At 40.7% G+C, this 26,808-nt stretch overlaps 1 protein-coding gene across 2 annotated transcripts in view; it reads right to left on the reverse strand.

Moving 5' to 3' along the window:
• Positions 1 to 26,808, reverse strand: part of LOC127424745 (leucine-rich repeat and transmembrane domain-containing protein 1) — a 78,748-nt gene that overhangs the window by 16,667 nt on the left and 35,273 nt on the right. Inside the window, exon 5 of one of the 2 annotated variants that reach the window (XR_007894509.1) lies at positions 12,714 to 12,858. The exons of the other annotated variant lie outside the window; for it this stretch is intronic. The gene's annotated coding sequence lies outside the window, so the exon portion shown is untranslated. Of the gene's footprint in view, positions 1 to 12,713; positions 12,859 to 26,808 lie in introns of those variants that run through there. 2 annotated transcript variants of the gene reach the window in all.

The raw sequence follows: 26,808 nt of genomic DNA on the forward strand, positions 1-26,808 counted from the left end.
TCAGAGGTGGCCAGAGTGGCAGCTCTTGAGGAGGGGATATCCAGAAGACTGGGGAGTCTTGACCTGTTTGGGGAGAAATAGGGCAAATATCAGGGCTCTCGGGGAGGGACAGTGAAGAGAGGTGTAGAGGATATGTGTGATTAGTTTATTATTTATTTAAATTTTTATTTATTTATTTTTATACTTTTTTTGTTTTGTTTGTTGTGTGTCTGTAATTATGTGACCACCAGGGTGTTGATGGGGGTCGGGTGGGGTAGTTTGGGTTAAATATTGATTCTGTGTATATATATGTTTTGCTGTTTCTTACTAATAGATGAACCAATAAAAATGTTAATCGCAATAAGCAGAAGTATTTGAGTACAATGCATAGATTTTTGGTGCCTATAAGGAAGTCTGTTAGTGGCTCCGGCAGCAGTGACCGAGAAGTGGCCACTGTTGTTTCACAAACTCCATCTTCCCCAGCTCCCGCTTCAGAAATAAATCCGTCTCCCTCCACCTCAGCCCCCCAAAATCACGATGCCGGTACCGTACCGTCCCAGCCAATATTAAATAGCAACCCCAAACGTGCATTTGGGTCCATATCATGGTCATTTAATGCTGGATGGAACCGTTCACATCCATGGCTTGAATACAGCGTTTTGCGGGATGCATGCTTCTGTTTCCCCTGTCATAAGTTCTGTGTCGCTAATGAGAGAGATGTCGTTTTTACCTCGCGTGGTTATACCAATTGGAAAGCAGCATTGGAACATGACAGGGGTATGCAGAAACATGCATCCAGCCACTGTCACGTGCAGTCTATGGCAGCCTGATCCAAATTAAAATGTTGGGAGGCGTCTGGCAAAACTATAGACTTACATGCTAGTGGGCAAAACACAGTTGGAAAAAAACAGATATTATGTGAAAAGCATTGGAGGTGTGGTTAAATTTCTCTGTGTAAACGAGCAAGGGCTGCGTGGAACCACAGAAATGTCAAACAATGATACATCTGCAGGCCTCTTCCTTAACTTGTTTGATTACACCTTAGAAAAGGATCCATTTCTGGCTGATATAGTAAAGGGTATACCAAAACATGCAAAGTATACTTCTAAGGACATTCAGAACGAAATCATTGAAACACTGGCTGATATGGTGCTTTTTGAGATTAAGTGCAGATAAACAGATGCTGACTCAGCAGGGTTTTTCCTTAAAAGTGATGGGACACGAGACAAGTGTAATGTGGAAAACTTGTCTGTAATGATTAGGTTTGTGTGCAGTTCCTTGCCAGAGGAGCATTTGATTGGGTTGCTTGACTTGCATCAACTAGACGCTGAATACCTTTCCACTCAAATATTGAGCCACCTCTCAGCTGCGAGAATGAAGACATTCTTCTCAGCATCCTCTCAAACATTGCAGAGGATGATTTTGCCACCACTGATCTAAGCACTGAGGCAGCAGGCCTTTTAATCCAAATCAAAAGGCACAATTTTTTTGAAACGGAAATTTCTAGTCCGGTTACTTGGTGCCCTGAAACCAGCTAATGCTATTCTCCAATCTCAGACAGTGGACATGTGTAAAGCTGGTGAGGTTGTCAGTGCATCCTTGGAGTTCTTAAAGGCAATTCGCAGAGATGAGTTTCAGACATGTGGTGATTCCCTTCCAAGAGAAGAAGATCACTGAATACACAACTTGATGACAGTGTTGTGTATTCCACAGTGGGCCACACTGACTGTGATAATTCTACAATACTCCACAGTCCATTCTCGACAGGGCCATTGTTGAATTGGAAAATAGATTTTTCACAAAAAATGTTGACTTGATGAAAGCCGTATCTTGTCTTGTGCCAACATCTAGTGCATTTCTAGATGCCACATTATTGAGCCCTCTACATATGCTTGCAGGCACTGCAGATAGTGTGAGTCTGGCAAATGAAATTCTTGTTGCCAAACCTATGCTTACGAAACAATTATCTGGTGAAACAGACCTGTCAACTTTGTGCAAACACTTGCAAAGCTACAAAGATGCATTTCCAGAGCTACATAAATTGTATGTAACTGCCCTTGTCTTTGGAGTGTCCTCAGCATCATGTGAGAGTTCCTTTTCAACTCTGTCACGGGTTCTGACCCCTTTTCGTCGCTGTATGTTACACCAAAGAAAGAGTCATTTAGTGATATTGGCCCATGAGAAGTCCATCACTAGTACCTTAGATATGGATGAATTTGTTAGGACTTTTGCTAGAAAAAACAGGAGACTGATGCTGTAGATGCGTAGATGATATTGTATCATTGAAGTAGTGTCTCCTCAAAACTATTTTTCTATTTGTTTTCTATAAACTCAATACAATGTAATATAATCCAATCATTGAACAAAACACATACACTTAGAAGTTAGTTGTAGTAATAGTTGGTAGTTACATTTTGTTTTTTCCATGAAATAGCCACCAACATAGCACAAAAAAATAAATACAAAAAATCTATAAAAAAATAAAAAAAAATCTAAAATCTAAAATAAATCTTAAAAAAATCTATCTATCTATCTATCTGTCAGTACGATTACGATCACAGTGAACGTTCAAATCTGCGTTGGCGCTGCCGCTGATCCAGAGAGAGCAGTTGTCATGTGAAACAGTTCACAAATAAACTGTCTTTTCAACCACACAGTATCATTATTTCTGTGTTACAATAATTCAAATTATCACAGAAGTACAGGGATAAAAGTTTATAGTTCGGATATAAACACTGATGTCTACAGTAGTGATCAAAATAGAGTAAATCTCCTTCTGGAAGTAACTTGACGATTCAAATAATGATTGTATCAATTACATTGTTTCACCAATAACTGTTAAACAAGTGACTGTTAAAAAATGTATTTGTCATTGAATTATTCATTCAAGGGATTTGTTCAAAAACACTGATTTATCCAGTAACGAAAAAATCATTCATTCAAACCAATAAAAAAAAAAAAAAATTCAAATTAATGAAATATTTTTAAATAGACTGCAGCAATTAACATTTTGTCAGAAACTCTAGTAAATGACATGTTTTGTTTAGTTGTCTATTCAGAATAATGGGAGAATTGTAATCTGTATTTAAAAAAAGAAATCTAAATTTATCCCCACAATTGCCCACCCAGGATATCTGCCAGCTCTCCCTTCCATAGCTGGCAAGAACCGGGCCTGCTACTACTACTACTAATTATTATTATTATTATTATTATTATTATTATTATATTTAAGCAATATCTCACAAGCAAGAGTGCTGCTGTTCTGCCTTCATCAATGTTTTCATTTATAATGTTATGCACTGTTGTGTAGCACTTTATTGACAAAAATAAGACCAATTTTGTGTTTTGCATTATTCTGTGAGGATCACATAATTTCAATAGTATGTTGAAATGTATCTATTTTTGTTTGATTAAAGTTGTATTCATTTATTTGATTAGACGCCATTTTGATGATGAAATTGATTAAACTTTAAAACATGGAATGGAAAACAGAATTTCGGGGAATAAAACTGAATTTAGAAAAAACGAATAAAATGGATTCCATAGGGTCCTACTTAAAAAAACTTGAAACAATGTTTACTTAATTGAGAAACTCATTTAAGATGAGTATGGCTGCTGTGTTGCGAACTCCGACACAACATGGTAGTGTTTTGTTTGTTTTGTTTACAATTCTTATGTTTTTTGTCTTGGATGTTGTCTGCCTTATTGTCTACGACAGACAAACACTTTTGGACATTGGTTCAGCAATTACACACCGTAAACCGGACTTCAGATTCCTCAATGCTGACCCGCTCTTTACAAACATGCAAGCGGAGCCCTTTGTCTGGGCTGCCCGGCCGCGGAAATGCAGGAGGAAAAGGGGAAACAGAGCCGGCGTTCTCATCAGAGTAAGACGCCGCGCAAATCGACCCCCGCTACCCAGTATTCTACTGGCAAATGTTCAGTCTCTGGATAACAAGCTCTGCGAGCTGAAAGCGTGGATCTCTTTCCAACTAGAGATGAGGGACTGCTGCATTATCTGCCTTACAGAAACCTGGATGTCTGCGGAGATTCCAGACTCAGCCATCGAACCCGCGGGGTTCTCCGTACACCGAGCAGATAGAGCAAAAGACCTCTCAGGTAAAAGCAGAGGTTGTGGTGATGTTTTATGATCAACAAATCCTGGTGTGATCAGAGGAACATACATTCTATCAAGTCTTTCTGCTCTCCTGATCTGAAATTTCTCATGCTTCTGTGTCGACCATTCTGGCTACCGAGGGAATTCACAGCGATCATTATCACTGCTGTGTACATCCCCCCACAAGCCGACACAGACCGGGCACTCAAGGAACTGGACGGGATAATAAGCAAGCAGGAAACCGTGCACCCTGAGGCCACGTTCATTGTGACCGGGGACTTTAATAAAGCCAGTTTCAAATCAGTCGCACCAAAATACCACCAACACATCAGTTTCAATACACGAGGGGACCGGGTTTTGGACCATTGCTACTCTCCCTTCCGGGATGGCTACAAATCCCTCCCCCACCCACCATTTGACAAATGGTACCACTCTTCCATTCTGCTTCTGCCCGCTTACAGGCAGAAACTGAAACCACCCACCCTCAGAACGATCCAGTGCTGGTCGGACCAATCAGACTCTACGCTACAAGACTGTTTTGATCACGCGGACTGGGAGATGTTCCGGTCTGCCTCTGATGACGGCATCGAGCTTTATGCTGATAGCGTAATGTGTTTCATCAGAAAGTGCATAGAGGACGTCGTTCCGACCAGAACAATATGGATCTATCTGAACCAGAAGCCATGGATTAATAGCGATGTTTGCACGGCACTTAATGTGTGGACCTCCGCTTTTAATTCCGGGAACGCAGAGGAGCATAAACAATCAGAACAGCAAAACGTCAGTACAGGAACAAGATTGAAGGACAGTTTAACACCACCAACTCTAGAAGCATGTGGTAGGGAATTAACATCATCACGGACTTTAAAGGGAATAAAAACTCTGCCATGAACACTGCTGCATCTCTCCGGATGAGCTAAACACTTTTTATGCTCGTTTTGAGGGAAATAACACCGACCTCGCGGAGAGAGCTCTCGCGGCTGAAGCTACAGAGGTTAGTTCACTCTCCGTCTCTGTAGCGGATGTAATCCGATCCTTCAGACGGGTGAATATCCGCAAAGCCGCGGGCCGCGTCATCAGAGCGTGCGCGAACCAACTGGCTGGTGTTTTTATGGACATTTTTGTCTGTAGTCCCCACATGCTTTAAAATGTCCACCATTGTGCCTGTTCCAAAGCAATCCAACATCACTTGCTTAAATGACTGACATACTGTTGCTCTGACCCCATCATCAGCAAATGCTTTGAGAGACTAATCAGAGATTACATCTGCTCTGTGCTGCCTCTCTCTCTAGACCCACTGCAGTTTGCTTACTGCAACAACCGCTCCACTGATGATGCCATTGCATCTACAATACACACTGCTCTCTCCCACCTGGAAAAAAAGAACACTTATGTGAGAATGTTGTTTGTAGACTACAGCTCAGCATCCAACACCATAGTGCCCTCCAAGCTTGATGAGAAACTCCGGGCTCTGGGCTTAAACAGCTCGCTGTGCAGCTGGATCCTGGACTTCCTGTCAAGCAGACGCCAGGTGGTTAGAATAGGCAGCAACATCTCCTCATCACTGACCCTCAACACTGGAGCCCCACAGGGCTGTGTTCTCAGCCCACTCTTGTATTCCTTGTACACACATGACTGTGTGGCAACACATAGCTCCAATGCCATCATTAAGTAGGTCTGATCACTGACAATAATGAAACCTACAGAGAGGAGGTGCACACTCTGACACACTGGTGTCAGGAGCACAACCTCTCCCTCAACGTCAGTAAGACAAAGGAGCTTGTGGTGGACTTCAGAAGAAAAGACAGAGAACACAGCCCCATCACCATCAATGGAGCACCAGTGGAGAGAGTAAGCAGCTTCAAGTTCCTGGGTGTCCACATCACTGAGGAACTCACATGGTCCATCCACACTGAAGTCGTTGTGAAGAAGGCTCATCAGCATCTCTTCTTCCTGAGATGGCTGAGGAAGTTTGGAATGAACCGCCACATCCTCACATGGTTCTACACCTGCACTGCAGAGAGCATCCTGACTGGCTGCATCTCCGCCTGGTATGGCAATAGCACCACCCACAACCGCAAAGCACTGCAAAGGGTGGTGCGAACTGCCAGACACATCATCGGAGGTGAGCTTCCCTCCCTCCAGGACATATATACCAGGCGGTGTGTGAAAAAAAGCTCGGAGGACCATCAGAGACTCCAGCCACCCGAGCCATGGGCTGTTCTCACTGCTACCATCAGGCAGGCGGTATTGCAGCATCAGGACCCGCAACAGCCGACTTCATGATAGCTTCTTCCCCCAAGCAATCAGACTTTTGAACTCTTGATCTCCCACGTTCAAAATACATCAGCACTGCACTTTATTACTCTTACTCTTATATCTCACACCGGTCTGTCATAAATTATATTATTATTATATTATATTCACTCTTAACAACTTACTATCAACCGACAGCCTGAATGTCAATACAGTACAATACAACCTACTGTACATTCTATATATACTTTTTTTATTGAATAATGTGTATCTATATTGTGTGTATTGTATACTGTACAGTGTATGTTATTATTTGTATATTGTGTTGTGTGTAATTATGTGTATATTAGACTTTAAATTGTGTTGTTTTAATCTGATGTTTATTGTAAATTGGTATATGTTTCATCACTGTCACGACTGCTATGTTGCTTGGAACTGCACCCAAGAATTTCACACACCATTGCACTTGTGCATATGGCCGTGTGACAATAAAAGTGATTTGATTTGATTTGAAACTCTTTAAGGAAACATGCATTTCTTTTAATTTATTATTTACATTGATACATTTCACGTTGTTAAATATCCTAAAGGAGTGTGTTCAAGAGCATTTTACCATTTTGTGGTATCGAAATTGGTATCGAGAATTGTGAAATTTTACTTGTATTGGTACTGACTACTGACATTTTTGTATTGTGACAACCCTAGCTGATACTGTATAATGCATGCCTTGAATGCACTGCAAGTTGCTTGTGAAAGTGTGAAATCAGTTTCTTTAACCTGCTGTAATAAAGAAAGCTATGTTATCTGTGAGTATAACCTATTCATCAATGAACCGTGTGTGTCTTGTATTTCAGGCTCTGAGAATAAGAGTGTGGTTTTGGCCAGCAGTGCTGTTCATCTATTGGATGAGAGAGAGTTGCCCGTCGCTGCAGGTACCACACTCACCTTAAAACCCAAAAACTATTTTACAAAAAATATAAGAAAGAAAGAAATAAAATAAAATGTATATATATATATATATATATATATATATATATATATATATATATATATATATATATATATATATAACTGATAATTTTACAGCATGATCGAACACAAGTCTGTGTGTGTGAGTGCCCAGTAATTTTAACAAAATCTGTTAAAATCTCCCTATTGTAAGTGTGAGGACATTCTTAATTGAAGTCTAAAAGAGCGTGTCATTAGATTAGTTATGACAACAACTCACAACGGGCGAGTAAAAAAGCACTAATGTGTCATCACACAAAGATTTCACTGAAGTCTTGGCAAGTCATTTTTTTGACTTGCCATCTTCCTGGATACTGGAAGTCTGTTTACCAAATGCTGCCGCTTTAATAATGCACTAAATATGCTTGTTTATCTTCTGTTTTGTTACTTTTAATTTGTGTTTTAACTGTCTCATAATACACACATCCTTGTATCCAATCCAAAAAATGTTCGTGCTTTATTGCATGCTAGTCTGTAACTGTGAGCAGGGGTGGACTGGCTATAGGGAGCACCGGGTGTTTTCCCGGTGGGCTGCTGGGTAATTTGGGCTGGCCCGTTACTGCGCAAGTACTGGCACATCCTACAGGCGATATAAACATGCCTGCGCGGACCCCATTACAGAAGTGAATGTTCAAAAAACTCTGTATGGTAAAGCTGTTTATTCTGGCTTTTATTCTGAAAAACTGTAATGACTTTTATTTTGATAGTACTTACTCATCATAGCGCTTTTCCGTATGTGCGCAGTAACTCAGTATCTTGCGTGGACCTCACTATTTGACATAAAAAATCACAGTAATGGTGACAACCAAAGACAACATATTAAGTATGAGATGAGCTCTGAATAATTACAAAATGACAAATAACTGCAAGTTATACAGTAACAGTATCCTGTATACAGTAACAGCAGCATATATAAATCTACAAACAGTAAAGCTATGAGCAGTACATTGCCATTTGCTAAATTTATTCATACCGCAAAGCATTACTGGGAGCTGAAGTGCTGCTTGCTGAATTATGCTTACATATAACAAATTGCAGAAAAACATTACTTTGTGGATATTTGAGTCTTTGAGGCTTACATTGTTTAAAGGATAGCAGAAACAGTGCTTGTCAAAGCACTGGGCTTTTCACTTTTTCTCAAGAAAAATCTGAGGAAGGAATTAAAACACTGCAGATATAAAGACACAACAAACTCAGAATATAAATATGAACAAATAATCTGCAAAATATCTGTAAAGATCTACACTTTAAGAGGTATGTTTATTTTGTTTTACTTGTATTTATATTTGTTTATATTTATATATGTACATATTCTGACCAACTTATTTTATTTTTTTAAATAAACATTTACACATAGTTATGTGAGTAATTTACATGAAATTTTAAGCATTGTCATTAGTGTCCTGCTTTGTGACTCTTTCTTCATCTAACTATTTAAAAAAAGATTTTATGATTGTGCTCAAAAGTTTGCATACCCTGGCAGAAATTCTGAAATTTTAACATTGATTTTGATCTTTTATTTAAGGATAGTGATCATATGAAGCCATTTATCATCACATAGTTGTTTGGCTCCTTTTTAAATCATAATGAGAACAGAAATCACACAAATGGCCCCGATCAAAAGTTTACATACCCTTGAATGTTTGACCTTGTTACAGACACACAAGATGACACACACAGGTTTAAATGGCAATTAAAGGTTAATTTCCCACACCTGTGGCTTTTTAAATTGTAATTAGTGTCTGTGTATAAATAGACAATGAGTTTTTTAGCTCTCATGTGGATGCACTGCGCAGGCTAGATACTGAGCAGAAAAGAACTGTCAAAAGACCTGCGTAACAAGATAATGGAACTTTATAAAGATGGAAAAGGATATTTAAAGATATCCAAAGCCTTCAAAATGCCAGTCAGTACTGTTCAATCACTTATGAAGAAGTGGAAAATTCGGGGAACTCTTGATACCAAACCAAGGTCAGGTAGACCAAGAAAGATTTCAGCCACAACTGCCAGAAGAATTGTTCAGGATACAAAGAAAAACCCACATGTAACCTCTGGAGATATACAGGCTACTCTGGAAAAAGACGTGTGGTTGTTTCAAGGAGCACAATACGACAATACTTGAACAAAAATGAGCTGCATGGTTGAGTTTCCAGAAAGAAGCCTTTACTGCGCCAATGCCACAAAAAGCCCGGTTACAATATGCCTGACAACACCTTGACATGCCTCACAGCTTCTGACACACTGTAATTTGGAGTGACGAGACCAAAATAGAGCTTTATGGTCACAAATGTAAGCGCTATGTTTGGAGAGGGGTCAACAAGGCCTATAGTGAAAAGAATACCATCCCCACTGTGAAGCATGGTGGTGGCTCACTGATTATTTGGGGGTGTGTGAGCTCTAAAGGCACGGGGAATCTTGTGAAAATTGATGGCAATATGAATGCAGCATGTTATCAGAAAATACTGGCAGACAATTTGCATCCTTCTGCATGAAAGCTGTGCATGGGACACTCTTGGATTTTCCAGCACGACAATGACCCTAAGCATAAGGCCAAGTTGGCCCTCCAGTGGTTACAGCAGAAAAAGGTGAAGGTTCTGGAGTGGCCATCACAGTCTCCTGACCTTAATATCATCGAGCCACTCTGGGGAGATCTCTAGCGTGCGGTTCATGCAAGACGACCAAAGACTTTGCATGACATGGAGGCATTTACCACCTGCAAGAATTTGGGGCCTCATAGACAACTATTACAAAAGACTGCATGCTGTCATTGATGCTAAAGGGGGCAATACACAGTAATAAGAACTAAGGGTATGCAGACTTTTGAACAGGGGTCATTTCATTTTTTTTCTTTGTTGCCATGTTTTGTTTTATGATTGTGCCATTCTGTTATAACCTACAGTTGAATATGAATCCCATAAGAAATAAAATAAATGTGTTTTGCCTGCTCACTCATGTTTTCTTTAAAAATGGTTCATATATTACCAATTCTCCAAGGGTATGCAAACTTTTGAACACAACTGTATATAATATATTATTATTATACTTGTTGTTTTCACAACCTCATATTAACTAAGACAATAGTTTATTTGCACTTATAGAAAAACGTTGAAAGGTGATTAAGATCTTTATGCTTTATGACTTGTCACAGCACCTAAAATACACACTTTCCCTTGTACTTTCATGTACATTTTACACTAACATCTCTGTGTTGGGAAAAAAAGTTTTTGGACATGTTATTTGTCTGAGCTATGAAGTGCTTATTTTAGTGCTTTCTCTAAAAAATCCACTTATCACATTTACTGTGGTTTTATATGTTTTAAGTTATGACAATTTTTGCACTGTGGGGTTCGTTGTCATGACTAGCAGTCAATAGAAATGCCTTCTATTCTAATGCCTTCCATCCACCCCTGACTCAAGAGCTCTCTGCCCTGGCTGAACACATTGTGCTTGCGGTTTGATATTGTGCCATTTATCCATGATCCACGCCTTAGATCTGCAGGTAGTAGCGGTTTGTTTCATGACTCCAGCAGGGACCTCTTCTTTGGACATTTAATCTTTCCACTTGCACTCAATGGCTGCGTCTGAAAGCAGGAAAATGCTGCCTCTGGAGGCTGTATACGGATGTAGGAAGGGACCAAGGGATTTCCGAATCCAATGTTCATGTCACATCCTGTCTACTGAGATACCTTTATCTGATCTATTTTTGAAGGTAGCACAGATGTATCCTTCGCTGCCTATGAAATCCCACAATCCCATGCATACTATTCCACAATGGCAGAGCTGAAGAAAAAAATGGCGGCCAAAGAGGCAGTTGAAAGTCAATTTGTGTATAAATGTGTATTATTCACTTTTTCCAACTTTTGATTAAATTTCTAGCGAGAAAGTAGCATTGAAGTTATTAAATATACACTTGGGTATCGACAAAACTTTCTTGATTTTGTTCTACATTGTAAAAATTAACTATGTAAAATAATGGTAAATGCATGGCAGCACAGGGTGCAAAATGTTTACTATAAACTGAAACAACACTTTTAGAACGTGAATTAACATGTTTAGACTGCAAAATGAAATAGGTGTTTCAACAAACTAAAATAACATGTTTAAATTGTAATTACAAATTGCATGTTAACACTGTCAGTTGAAATGACATTTAATTTAAAAGAACATTTCAGCTATAAAATTAAATTATATATTTTGACTGATCATTTAAAAAAACAAACATTTGTAGACCATTTATTAAAAAAAATAAAAATAAACATTTACTGTAAATAGAATTAACATTGTTAGACCATTCATTAAGTAAAACAGCAACATGTTTTTACTGTAACTACTGTGCCTCGCCAACAAATACTTTTCAGTTTTTTAACCATAAGAGATCCACTATGCATTTTAAATGCATTTAGACTTATTATTGTAAGTCTTACTGTAAGCTCAACCTCAACTCTTCACCACAGTGGTAACCCCCAAAACTCCAACATTACAGAAACTCTTCTAAATCTCAACAGACCATTAAATACCTTTATTCGTCTTGCACAAAAACACATAAAATAGCTCTTAATTTCAATCAAGTCTCATGTAAAGCATGCTTGGGGGGAAATCTACAGTAAAATACTGTATATTTACAGTTCACTACTGTTAATATTATAAAATGTTATAAACTTAATATATCAGCCATCTGGAACTACAAATATCTGTTTTTACTTTATATTTTTCTAACACAAAGTAACAACAGAAGGCAACATGATGACTCAAAATTAATCATGAGTGTTCCTTCCAAGAGCAATTATTAATAAACATGTAGACACTGAAACATGCACAGTGTCACTCACACAAACACAAAACACCATCAGGGTAACAAATGTGACACTAAAACAATGTAATAAAAATTAATCAAACTACATAAAATACAACACAGAACACCACAATGTACATGACTGATATATATAAAAAAGAAGAAACATATCTATTTCCACAAAATATAATGAATATAATGTGATGGCTCACGCAGGGACTTCTGGGAATACCCAGTTATTGTTTTTTACCGTAATTTTAACAATAGTTTACCGTAAAAGAACATGTATTTCCTGTTAGACATAATATAATGTTTTACCTTTAATTATATTAGACTTGAATATCTAAAAACATTTATTTTTTCAAAAAGTGAAAAATTAATATATACTTACTATATATGTTAAGGTTATCCAATTAACATTTTTTTACTGTAGCATTTTTACATTCTTTTTCTGTTTAAATATGGAAATGTTTTACAGTTATAGAAATCCCAAAACAAATGGATTAAGTAAACTTACATTTAAAATTTCTACAATAAGTATATTTCAAAAATTGAAATTGTGTTGCTTTCATTTTAATGAAGTGAACTGAATGAGCAGAAAAAAACACATTTTACTTTGGAGTGTACTAAACTTCAGATTAACTTTTACACTTAAAATTCTTTGTTGAGTTTCTTCATTATATGAGTACAGCATGAATATCTTGTTCTGCAAATAAAGTATCGAATAAAGTTCAATACATAACTTCATAAGCAATATTTGCTGGAAAGGTTAATTTGGTGTGAATATTTATAAAAAAATTTTAGGGGAAATTAACACTTTTATTGAAAAATGAGAAATGAATGTTCAATTATACTGTATTTTCTCTGTAAAAATACATTTATTTTTTTACAGTGTAGATTATTAAACCATTGTGGTTCGGTTGGATGAATGAAGACATGTTACCTTTAGTGGACACCAGATGGCGTTAATCAGTTGCTGGTATCTTAGCAACGATGTGAGGTTATGCTGCCTCCGTAGCGTGTCCAAAACCAGTTTCTAGAGGTACCTTCATACGCAAACGCTGTCTATTGAGTCATTAACTGATAGGGTAGCGAGGCAACAAGACAGCTACCTTTGGTTTCGGACTCAGCCATTCTGTTCGGACTGTCTGGTGGATCACATTCCTCTTTTTCAATAACATACCATCAATATGGCCTATACTGTTGAATTGGGCTCTGTTGTTGTTTGTATTCAGTATATTGGTTTGCTTGTTTTGTTTTGTTTGTTTACATTGCAATATTGTCAACAGGCCGATATATACAGTACCTGTATACACACACACACACACACATTACGCACCATCACTATTTGAAAAAAGTCATTTTTGATCAAATCTAGACAGGCCCCATTTGCAGCAGCCATCACTCCAACACCTTATCCTTGAGTAATCATGCTAAATTGCTAATTTGGTACTAGAAAATTGCTTGCCATTATATCAAACACAGTTGAAAGCTATTTGGTTTGTTAAATGATGCTTAACATTGTCTTTGTGTTTGTTTTTGTGTTGCCACAGTATTCAATAGACTGGCATATCTTAAGGTCAATATTAGGTCAAAAATGTCAAAAAAGAAACAGCTTTCTCTAGAAACTCATCAGTCAATCATTATTTTGAGGAATGAAGGCTATACAATGCTTGAAATTGCCAAAAAAAAAAAAAAAAAAAAAGATTTCATACAAAGGTGTACACTACAGTCTTCAAAGACAAAGTACAACTGGCTCTAACAAGGACAGAAAGAGATGTGGAAGGCCAGATGTACAACTAAACAAGAGGATAAGTACAGAGTCTCTAGTTTGAGAAATAGATTATCCTCAGCTGACAGCTTTATTGAATTCTACCTGCTCAACACCAGTTTCATGTACAACAGTAAAGAGAAGACTCAGGGGTACAGGCCTTATGGGAAAGAATTGCAAAGAAAAAGCCACTCTTGAAACAGAAAAACAAAAAGAAAAGGTTAGAGTGGGCAAAGAAACAAAGACATTGGACAACAGATAATTGGAAAAGAGTGTTATGGATCTTAACCCCACTGAGCTTCTGTGGTATCAGCAAGGCTGTAAGGTGCGTGAGCAGTGCCCGACTAGACAGCCACACCTATAGTAAGTGCTGCAGGAAGCATGAGGTGAAATGTCACCTGAGTATCTGGACAAACTGACAGCTGGCATGCCAAGGATCTTTAAAGCTGTCATTGCTGCACATGGAGGATTTTTGCTGAGAACTCTTTGAAGTAGTTTAAGAAGTTCTGACATTTTTTTTCAAATTGTAATAGTAAATTTTCACATTATTAATGTCCAGACATTGTGATCAGTTGAATGCCACTTTGGTGAATAAAAGTACCAATTTCTTTCCATAAGAGCAAATTCTGTACATTATTCCAAACTTTTGGCTGCCAGTGTGTATATAATATAATGTATGTATATACATATATATACAGTTGAAGTCAGAAGTTTACATACACTTAGTTTGAAGTCATTAAAACTAATTTTTTAACCATTCCACAGATTTAATATTAGCAAACTATCATTTTGGCAAGTCATTTAGGACATCTACTTTGTGCATGACATGAGTAATTTATCCATCAATTGTTTACAGACAGATTGTTTCACTTTTAAATGAATATATCACAATTCCAGTGGGTCAGATGTTTACATACACTAAGTTAACTGTGCCTTTAAGCAGCTTGGAAAATTCCAGAAAAGAATGTGAAGACTTTAGACAATTACCTCAGAAATTTCTTTGGGACATCCACAAGTCTGGTTCATCCTTGGGAGCAATTTCTAAATGCCTGAAAGTAACATGTTCATCTGTACAAACAATAATACGCAAGTATAAACACCATGGGACCACGCAGCCATCATACTGCTCAGGAAGGAGATGCATTCTGTCTCCTAGAGATGAACTTAGTTTGGTGCAAAAAGTGCAAATCAATACCAGAACAACAGCAAAGGACCTTGTGAAGATGCTGGAGGAAACAGGTAGACAAGTATCTATATCCACAGTAAAACAAGTCCTATATAGACATAACCTGAAAGGCTGATCAGCAAGGAAGGAGCTACTGCTCCAAAACTGCCATAAAAAAGCCAGATTACAGTTTGCAAGTGCACATGGGGACAAAGATCTTACTTTTTGGAGAAATGTCCTCTGGACATAAAAATTTAACAGTTTGGCCAAAATGACCATCATTATGTTTAGAGGAAAAAGGGTGAGGCTTGCAAGCTGAAGAACACCATCCCAACCGTGAAGCATGGGGGTGGCAGCATCATGTTGTGTGGGTGCTTTGCTGCAGGAGGGACTGGTGCACTTCACAAAATAGATGGCATCATGAGGAAGGAAAATTATGTAGATATTTTGATGCAACATCTCAAGACATCAGCCAGGAAGTTTAAGCTTGGTCGCAAATGGGTCTTCCAAATGGACAATGACCCCAAGCATACCTCCAAAGTTGTGGTAAAATGGCTTAAGGACAACAAAGTCAAGGTATTGGAGTGGTCATCACAAAGCCCTGACCTCAATCCAATTGAGGTTGAAAATTTGTGGGCAGAACTGAAAAAGTGTGTGCGAGCAAGGAGGCCTACAAACCTGACTCAGTTACACCAGTTCTGTCTGGAAGAATGGGCCAAAATTCCACCAGCTTATTGTGAGAAGCTTGTAGGAGGCTACCCAAAATGACTGACCCAAGTTAAATAATTTAAAGGCAATGCTACCAAATATTAAAAAGTGTATGTAAACTTCTGACCCACTGGGAATGTGATGAAAGAAATAAAAGCTGAAATAAATAATCTCACATTCTTAAAATAGTGATCCAAACTGACCTAAGACAGGGAATGTTTTCTATGATTAAATGTCAGGAATTGTGAAAAACTGAGTTTAAATGTATTTAGCTAAGGTGTATGTAAACTTCTGACTTTAACTGTATATATATATATATATATATATATATATATATATATATATATATATATATATACACACACACACACACACACACACACACACACACACACATACACATACACACACACATACATATTGTGGCAGCCTGCTCAGCAAAAGGTTGTGGTTCAGCACAGTTTACAAGAACAAAACAACAGATGACAGGAATGCATTGAAATCAACTAAAATTTATTAAAAATGTGCAGGCAAGGGAAGGTGGTGGAACTACAACTCAGGTCTTCTTTGTCTCTTTACGTGGCATTCACTGGACATCGTCCTAGTGAGGAAAGAGGTAGAGGAGACATCAGTAAGATATTCTGTAAGGCACTCACGTCCTTGGTGTGGGGAGATTCCTTTCTCCTTTTATTGGGTCAGTCTAGATAAGTTCATCAAACTGCTCATGCTCCCAGTCTCACACACTCTGAGGCATCTCTGTCCTGGCTTAATTGTGAGCTGCTGAATACTACCTGATGGCCAGTGGGGAGATGCAGCAAACCAGTGTGAGTCCTGATCACCTCTAGTGTAGTATCTTTTGTCCAACACCATCCCCAGAGGCCTACTCTAGAAATGGGGGTGCTCTCCATGGTGCTGGCAATGCTTCTGTTGCACTGAGGGGGACCAAACTGAGGTCAGGATACCCCATACCCCCTTTCCAGCTCCAGGCCACTGCAGTGAGCACCCATCCAGCGGCAGTCATTCTTTCTGGACATGGCGTCAGCATTTCCTTGTGACTTTTATGTTCAATGTTCTACCACAGTCTGGAAGTCCTGTAATTGAATGAACCATCGGGTTACTCTTTAATTTTTTCTTTTGTTCTGAGCCATCCATTTTAGTGGGGTGTGGTCAGTCACAAGGATAAATTTCCCCCAAAACAGGTAGTACCTCAGTTTGTCAATAGCCCACTTCACAGCTAGGCATTCTTTTTCTATTGTGGCATAACTCCTTTCATGAGGCAGCAAATAATATAGTTGACTGGTTTTTTAACTCGTGTCAGTTTGTTACAGGAAAGCTTTGTTGAAGTCGGGAGCTTGTAAGATCAGCTTACAGCAGAGGGCTCTTTGCAAAGCATCAAAGGTCTGTTCAGCTTCCTTGGTCCACTTTAACTGGTTAGGTAGGGTTTTCCAAGTCAGATCATTTAGTGGTGCTGCTAGAAAGGCAAAGTTAGGGATAAACTGCCGGTAATAACCTACAAGCCCCAGGAAGGTTCTCACCTTTTTCTTAGTTTATGTTGTGAATGCATCAATGTTCATGAGCTGGTGCTTCACATTCCCCCTTCCAACTGTGTATCCTAGGTAGTTGGCTTCCTCTTGGGCCAGTGAGCACTTGGTAGGATTCGCCATAAGGCCAGCTCTCCATAGGGCAGAACAGCTTCTAGATGGGCCAGATGATCTTCCCAGAACCTGCTGTGAATCACAATATCGTCAAAATATGCAGCAGCATACTCACGGTTAGATCACAGTACTTGGTCCATGAGTCTCTGGAAGGTGGCAGGGGCTCTGTTGACATGGATAGGTAAGAATGGTCCTGGTACTGGAATGCCCCCTCCAGAATGGAGAAGGCTGTTTTTTTACCTTTGCTTGTGGGGTTAAGGGCACCTGCCAATATCCCTTTGTCAGGTCGAGTGTTGATATGAATCTGGCTGGACCCAGCTGCTCAATTAATTAATCTATCCTGGGCATGGGGTAAGTATCAAACAGAGACTTCATTTAATTTTCTATAGTCATTGCATAATCTGATATTTCTGTCTGGCTTTGGCACTAGGTCAATTGGACTGGACCAAGTGCTGTGAGACTCTTCTATAACACCTATCTTCAACATTTTATGAACCTCTTGCCTGATGGCCTCTCATCGAGCCTCTGAGATCCTGTAAGGTCGGAGCCTTACTATCTTCCCTGGCTCTGTCACAATCAAGGTTATTATAGTTAGCTGAAACTAAAACAAACTGAAACGAAATTCCAAAAAATAACCTAAAAAAACCAAATTAAAATCAAAACTAAAATTTTCCAAAAAACTAAAACTAAACTGAAACTATCATACATTGCTTCAAAACGAACTAAAATGAAATAGAAATGTTCATTAAAAAAAAAAAAAAAAATCTGTTTTTGTTTTTAATACTTGGACTTGCATGTTACAAAACTGTTTTTGTTTATTTTAACGTCTCCACGTACTGCATCACAAACATGCCACCTACTGATGAGTTTCAAACGAGAAACATCATGGCCAGAAGAAGATGTACCAGTGGAGTTTGGGCATTTTTTTGAATATTGTGCATTGATAGACAAATCAAAATGTCTAGTTGTTTCTCAACTGGCAACTGGCACAAATAATGCTGAAGTCCCTCTGTAACAGGTTTGCCTTTTGTACTAAACCCAGAGTATTTTGGGTTTGATTCAACACAATCAGCTGCATGTCTGATGGATCCAACCATTTCTGTTATCCTTCTGTCCAAGAAAATGGAGCCACTAAAGAATGCAGCAGAGTCATTTGTGATCCAGTCGGCAACACAATATAACCAGGCATCGCCTTCACCTGACATGGGTGGCAGGGATGACAACAGCACTCTAGATGGTGTTCAGACCTCACGCACTCTTCTCCAGCATTACAGGTGTTTTGTATTCCATTTGGAGACTGACTTGACTGCTGGATAAGAACACACCAGATTCAAAAGTATACACTCTCAACTGAAAAAAATACCTGGAAGAGGTAAAAATGGGAGTGCAAGTAGAATTACCAATCCAGTTCTGGCGAGCATGGGAGGCTGTGTATCCCAGGTTAGTCCCTGTGGCACTAGACTTAGTGTGTGCCCTAAGCCTTTGTTGAATGGATTTTTCAGTGTGTGGGCAGTTATCATTAGGGGTGAGGAACAGGGCCACCACATCACTGGAACAAAGAGTGTTCCTCAAAATCAACAAGAAAATTCTGTCTGACTGAAGACATTTACATCTACACACTACATACTACTACATACACACACATTGATCTAATGACAGTCTGAGTTAACATCACCTGGTTCAGTGTTATTAGTAATTTTCGTGTATCAACTTGCAGAGGTTGCCGAGTTGCAAAAGGAGTTTGCGGATGTGCTTTCCCCTCTACCGGGTCGTACGAACCTCATACAGCACCACATCGAGACCGAGCCGGGGGTGGTGGTACGTAGCTGTCCCTACCGATTGCCCGAGCACAAAAAGAAAATTGTCCGGGAAGAATTGGATGCAATGCTCGATATGGGGGTAATAGAGGAATCCCACAGCGACTGGTCCAGCCCAGCTGTTCTAGTTCCTAAGAGCGACGGGTCTGTACGGTTCTGTGTGGATTATAGAAAAGTCAATGCTGTGTCTAAATTTGACACATACCCAATGCCTCACATTGATGAGTTGCTTGATCAGTTGGGCACTGCTCGATTTTATTCGACACTGGATTTGACAAAGGGTTATTGGCAGATCCCCTTGACACCAACTTCCCGTGATAAAACAGCCTTCTCCACGCCATTTGGGTTACACCAATTTGTGATGTTTCCATTCGGTTTGTTTGGTGCCCTGGCTACGTTTCAGCGTCTCATGGACCGAATCCTCAGACCGCATTCAGCTTACGCCTCTGCCTACTTAGATGACATCATCATTTACAGCAATGATTGGCAGCGGCACATGTAGCATCTGAGGGCAGTTCTGAGATCGCTGAATCGAGCGGGACTCACAGCAAACCCTAAGAAGTGCGCGATTGGGCGGGTGGAGGTATGGTATCTGGGGTTCCACTTGGGCTACGGGCAAGTGCGTCCCCAAATTGACAAGACTGTGGCGATTGCGACCTGTCCAAGGCCCAAGACCAAAAAGGGGGTGAGACAGTTCCTGGGGCTGGCTGGCTATTATAGGAGATTCGTGCCCAATTATTCAGATGTCACCAGCTCGCTGACTGATCTCACTAAAAAGGGAGCTCCAGACCCGGTCCAGTGGACGGAGCAATGTCAACAGGCGTTCATGCAGGTTAAAGCCTGCGGCAGGCCGCTTTTACATTCACCTGATTTCTCTTTCCCTTTTGTCTTGCAGACGGACACTTCAGACAGAGGGCTGCAAGCCGTACTCTCACAGGTGGTGGAGGGGGAGGAGCTCCCGGTGCTGTACATTAGCCGCAAGCTCTCGCTGAAGGAGACTAAGTACAGCACCGTAGAGAAGGAGTGTCTCGCCATCAAGTGGGCGGTTCTCACTCTCCAGTACTACCTGTTGGGGCAGGCCTTCACCCTCTGCTCGGATCATGCCCCACTCCAATGGCTCCACCGCATGAAGGATACCAATGCGCGGATCACCCGTTGGTATCTGGCTCTTCTGCCATTTAATTTCAAGGTGGTCCACAGACCGGGAGCGCAGATGGCTGTCGCCGACTTCCTTTCCAGAAATGGGGGGGTGGGGGGGGAGTGGTAGACAGGCCAGATGTCTCCCTGGCCTGAGTCAGGCGGTGGGGATATGTGGCAGTGGGGGCGTTGACAAGCATCCATCCGGAGAGAGAGAAACCGGTAAGGGTTCTTGCACCTGAGCTAGATTATGTGTAACACCTGTCTCTAATTCCAGTGAGCATGGGGAGAGCGGCATATAAGTAGCCACGCCACCAGCAGAGAGGGAGAGAGAGTCTGGTACAAGGAAGGCCACGGTGCTCCTGAAGATGTTGTGTTTTAACTGTTGTATTTTGTGAAACTAATGTGTTCAAAAGTCTACATGCCTGTGAAGCTGATGAGTTTGTAAAGTTGTGAAGCATTGAAGTGGCTGATTAAAAGTCTTACCTGAGCCTGGAAAACCCGCTTCCCTGTGTTCTCCTTCCCTTCTTCTGTGAAGTTGTGTTACAACTGTGTAATCTGGACTGAATAGGAAATAGTTTAATTTAAAACATAACACAAAGTTGTCCCCTGCCAAGTCATTTACTCATCTGTTTTAACTGAAATAGAAATAAAAATAATATTAATAAAATATATTGATATACTAAAATAAAAATGAAATCTAAAATTAATTGGAAAACTAAAACTAAACTAAAACTAACAAACACAGTTGGTAAAATAACTGAAACTAAATTAAATAATAATTTGAAATTTAAAACGAAATAAAAATTAAAACTACATTTAAAATCCAAAACTATTATAACCTTGGTCACAATATCAAAATCTGAAGTTCCTTCAGCCTTTGGATCTGTTGGGAGGAGAGATAGATGACTACCTATTTTCACATCTGGGGTGATTGGAGAGAAGAGCTCAGCTGTTGCAGTTGGGCCTGTTGCATGTGTTCTTGCACCACTGGCCAGACCTTCCTGTCATCCTGTCATGAATCTACTCCACATGCTCAATGATGATGTGTTGTCTGGACGGTTGTTGTTCTCAACTTTCCTTGGCCAGGTCAAGCATTCCCCTGGGTCTCTTGCCATAGAGGAGTTGAAAGTGGGAGAAACCAGTGGAACACTGGGGAACCTCACGTACAGAGAACAGGACATAAGGTAATAATTGGTCCCAGTTATTTCCCAGCAGTATCAGCGATTTTCCATAACATTGTAACAGTGTCTTGTTAAACCTTTCTACTAGGCCAACCGTCTGTGTGTGAAAGACAGACGTTCTGAGCTGCTTTACCTTCAGGCTTTTACACATCTCCTTCATCACAGATGATATGAAACAGATTCCCTGGTCTGTGAGGATTTCATTGGCGATTCTGACCCGGCTGAATAGTTAGAACAGCTCTCTAGCAACGGCCTTCCCAATTGCGGTGCGAAGAGGTACAGCCTCCGGCTACCGAGTGGCATAGTCAAGGATGACTAGGATGTAACTGTGTCCCTGGCTAGACCTTGGAAGAGGTCAGAAAATATTCAGGGCAATCCTGATGAAAGGGGTTTCAATTATTTGTAGTGGCACAAGGATGTTTTGGTATGTTACCTTTGGGCTGTTGAACTGACATTCTGTACAATGTTGGCAGTAGTCCTCTACTGCCCTCTTAATGTCAGGCCAGTAGAAACGAAAGAGGATCTGTCCATAAGTTTTCTCCACCCCAAGGTGAGCTCCCAGTAGGTGAGTGTGGGCCAGGTACAGCACCTTTGAAACATAGGGCTTGGTAACCAGTAATTGCTCACAAACTTCCCTCCTCACCATATCTACTCGATACAGCATTTTACTTATTATCATGAAGGGTAGGTAGGTTTACTTACCTCCTCTTGTAGCTGGCCTTCGATCACTTGCACATTCCTGGGCAGTCCCTTCCAATCAGTACAGGGACAGGAAGCTGTTCTACTATGCCTATGCGGATCTGGAACCGACCCCTCTGGGTTATAATTGCTACCTATGATGTGGGGTAGTTTCAGGTAACCCTGTGGATACAAGCCACTGCAACTTCTGTCCCGAGCGAGGGACCAGAAAACTCAGGTTTGACCAATGTGACCATGCTCCCAGAGTCCAGCAGGGCTTCAGTGTCCTTCCCAGTGATCTTTGAGGCTTGTGCCTGTTCCTGAATCCAACAGGTGGTGAGGTAGGTGGCGGGGCATTCCTGTGCCATGTGCCCTTCCCTCCCACACGTGAAGCACCGGAAGGGGGTTGGGTAGTATCTCCCTACCAACACCATCCCCAGTGGGCTACTCTGGAAATGAGGGTGGTCTCCATGGTACTGGCAATGCTTCTGTTGCATTGTGGGGGACCGAAATGAGGTTGGGATACCACAACACACACAGTGGCCCCCCAAAAATATTTGGACACCTAAGCTGCACTTAAAAATATATGAATTACATTGAGAACACAATATCACACCCAATGGCATTTATTTTAAAGAAAGATAACTTATGCTAACATTTCAAGCTAAACATTTATCAAACAAAAGCTTGTTAGGTCATAAATGATAAAACAAGAGATATACGGTTTAAAAACGAGACAAAAAAATTTGTGGACACTTGATAATGGTTTCATTAATTTTAGATCATAGTTCAAGTGTTAGTATTTAGTTTGCTATCCTTTCCTTCGCAGACATTTTTGACAATTCCAGGGCAAAGAATCAACAAGCTTCTGTAAAAGCTATGGTGAAAGTTTCCTTTAAGTTTCAGCCACCTAAGCTTTTAGTTCATCCACACTAGAACATCAACAATCTGACATTTTTATCTCTATTTTTTCCCATAGGTGCTCGACAGCAGTGTTTCTCAACTGATGGGTCGGGACCCAAAAGTGGGTCACAGGTCTATTCGCACTGGGTCGTGGACAGCAGGGAAAGAACTATGACATGGTTCTCCTATTTAAATTTTTTTGACGGCCGCCCAAGTGATGTTTAGGACTGCCGAGGTAAATTTTATGATAATCTTGCATTCAGCTAAAGGTTTCTCATCTGCACTGCAATATTTGCGCGATACAATTAAAGCTTTAGTGCGAGTAACGGAATCAGCTTGCGCTAATGATCTGCTCTGTTCCCTGGCGCATGTGCTTGCAACAACCAGGCTTCCCCTCGATATTGCGGAGCGCAGACCTCAAAACTGATGTGACCCATTTGAATTCTAGTGACAATTTTCTAATTTAAAGTGCTACGGAGAAAGACAAGTCAAACCTCTCAAATAGTAGGCTGCCCCTACATGCCAAACAGCACTGAGGAGGAAATAGAGTGTTTTTTGTAACACATCACCACCTTTACAAAACTGTTTCACAATTTGACATTATTAAAAGTAACTGATATTTTGACAAAGATTTAGTTTCAAATTAAATAATCTCCTGGTAGAATCTATTAGACATTATTTTATTACAACAGTAACATTTGTAGTTAAAGTTTCAAAATGTGTTTTGACTAGTATTTTATTTTATTTTTTTAAATGAGGAGCCTTTCCTCCTGTCTAATATACTGTATGTTCTGTTTGAATGATGTTTAAAAATTAGGAAATTAATAGGATAATAATGGGCTCAAATAAATAAATATGCTCTTCAATTTTTAAAAGGGGGGAGAGAAAACTTCCTGTATCTTTTGTTGTTGACATCAACAAAAATAATGTCACTTGATACATGCCCTTTTACATGAAAACCATGAACAAAACTATGCAAGATAAAAGCAAATGGGACCTAGGATACATTAATCACAGGTTGCATTTTTACTACGGTGGGTTGCCACTTGATTTCCAATATAAAATCTCGGTCCCCAAGCAAAACCAGTTGAGAACCACTGCTCTGTAATGTTTTGAACAGTGCTCTGTGAGGGCCATTAGGACCTTCATTTTCATTTTTGCAAAGGATACTTTTATCAGGTGGCTGGTACGCTTTGGATTGCTATCATGTTGAAAGATCCACTCCTGTCTCTTACATAATTTCTTCGCTGATTTCTGCAAGTCTGCATCCAGCATTCACAATTCCATCAGTGAACACAAGCTCACTGACACCACTCTAAGACAAACAGACCCAGACTTTGACATATCCACCTCTGTTCTTTATAGTTCCCTTAGTGCAGTGTAACTGGAATTCTGCCCCTGCCTTTCTCCAGATAAATACTCTAGCATCAAATCCATGCAAGGTAAATTTGGACTCATCTGAAAACAAAACAGTTCTCCAAAAGCTGATGGGCCCTATTTTAAGAGCACTAGAGCTAAGTGCAGTGCTATGCCAGAAGTCATTGGGCATGGCCATGAAGTTTTGGGATTTTTGTGCAAGCATTCGCTAAGTCTAGACGCAAGTGGGTTTGGTGAAATCACGGATGCAACTTGGAAATGGGCTTGGTCAAGTGCAAATTAATTCTAAGGTTCTTCTCCGGTTATTGCAGCATCTGCATCCTATTATATAGTTCCTTCTTTCAAGCACCAGCAATATAAACAAAGACAGCTCATTTATAAGAGGTTGGTAGTGTAAATGGACTGTATGCAATTAATTAGGTTAATAGAATTTGTCAGGGTTGTATGTGTTTATGTTTTTCATGTCTTTTATTTTGAAAGTTTAGTTCCTGTTCCTGTTTCATGTCATGTACAGTAGTTCCCTGGTCATGTGATTTCATGTTTCCCTCCATTTTCATATGTCTTGCTTTCATTGGTTTATTGTCTTGTTATCAGTTCTGTCTTGTCATTGGTAATCATTGTCATGTTTCTCCCTTGTCCATGTATTTAAGCCTCATGTTTGCCATTGTCCATTGTCAGGTATTGTGAATGTAACATTGTAGGATTGTTCATGTCATGTCAAGTTTAGTCAAGTCAAGTCAAGTTACATCTAGTTCATGTTTATGTTTAGTTATGGTGTCAATGAGCCAGTGGGTGATCCTCTGCTTGGAGACAGTGCTTCCTTTCTGCTGTGCACCAAAGCAGACAAAGAGCTGCTCAGAGATCCTAAAGCTCTGCGTGTGATCCAAATAGATGCGTAAAGTGCGCACCGGACACAGCAACGACAGGGCTGTGTCTGCCTCCACCTGGGGCAGCGCTTGTAGGTTCACCACCTGGTCCCTAAAAGGGGTCGTGGGAACCTTGGGCACATAGCCTGGATGGGGTCTCAGGATCATGTGAGAGTAGCCCGACCATTTCGCTGACAGAGAATGCTTGCAGGTCTCCTACCCTCTTGATGGAAGTGAGCGCAGTCAGGAGGGCAGTTTTCAAAGAGAGTGCCTTAAGCTCGGCTGCCTGCAAAGGCTCAAAGGGGGCTCTCTGTAGACCCTGAAGAACTACAGAGAGGTCCCATGAGGGAACGAGGTGCGGTCTGGAGGGATTCAGCCTCCTGGCGCCTCATATGATCATGACGCGCCTGGAGACCAGTTCTAGGGGAACACCTGCCCGTAGAAACGAGAGGTCAGTCCGAGGGCTGAAAAGACAGTGACAGACCGGTGTGATGACCACGCGATGTGTCCCGTGGCGCCATCTCGGGACTTGAGTCTGAAGCAAGTGCTGAAGTGGTCTCATATGCATCAACCCGAGCGGGGTGGCTACCGCTGAGGATGCCATATGCCCCAGGAGCCTCTGAAAAAGTTTCAGTGGAACCGCTGTTTTCCGTTTGAACGCCTTCAAACAGGCCAGCACCGACTGGGCACGCTCATTCGTAAGGCGCGCTGTCAAAGAGACTGAGTCCAGCTCCAAACCGAGAAAAGAGATGCTCTGAACCGGGAGGAGCTTGCTCTGTTCCCAGTTGACCTGAAGCCCTAGTCGGCTAAGGTGTGAGAGCACCAAGTCCCTGTGTGTGCACAACATATCCCGAGAGTGAGCTAGGATTAGCCAGTCGTAAAGATAGTTGAGAATGCGAATGCCCACCTCCCTTAATGGGGCAAGGGCTGCCTCTGTGACCTTCGTGAAGACACAAGGAGACAGGGACAGGCCGAAAGGGAGGACTTTGTTCTGATACGCCTGACCCTCGAATGCAAACCGCAGGAAGGGTCTGTGTCGAGGAAGGATCGAGACGTGGAAATACGCGTCCTTCAGGTCTACCGCCGTGAACCAATCTTGATGCCGGACGCTAGCCAGAATGTGTTTTTGCATCAGCATCTTGAACGGGAGTCTGTGTAAGGCCAGGTTCAGTACTCACAGGTCCAAGATTGGCCGCAACCCACCGCCTTTTTCGGTACGATGAAGTAGGGGCTGTAAAACCCCTTCTTCATCTCGGCCGGAGGGACAGATTCTATTGCGCCCTTCCGTAGGAGGGTAGCGATCTCCATGCACAAGGTAGCAGCGTTTTCGTCCTTGACCAAGGTGAAGTGTATACCGCTGAACCTGGGCGGGCGCCTGGCGAACTGAATCGCGTA

This window comes from Myxocyprinus asiaticus, chromosome 33, assembly GCF_019703515.2.
Source record: "Myxocyprinus asiaticus isolate MX2 ecotype Aquarium Trade chromosome 33, UBuf_Myxa_2, whole genome shotgun sequence".
Taxonomy (NCBI): Eukaryota; Metazoa; Chordata; class Actinopteri; order Cypriniformes; family Catostomidae; genus Myxocyprinus; species Myxocyprinus asiaticus.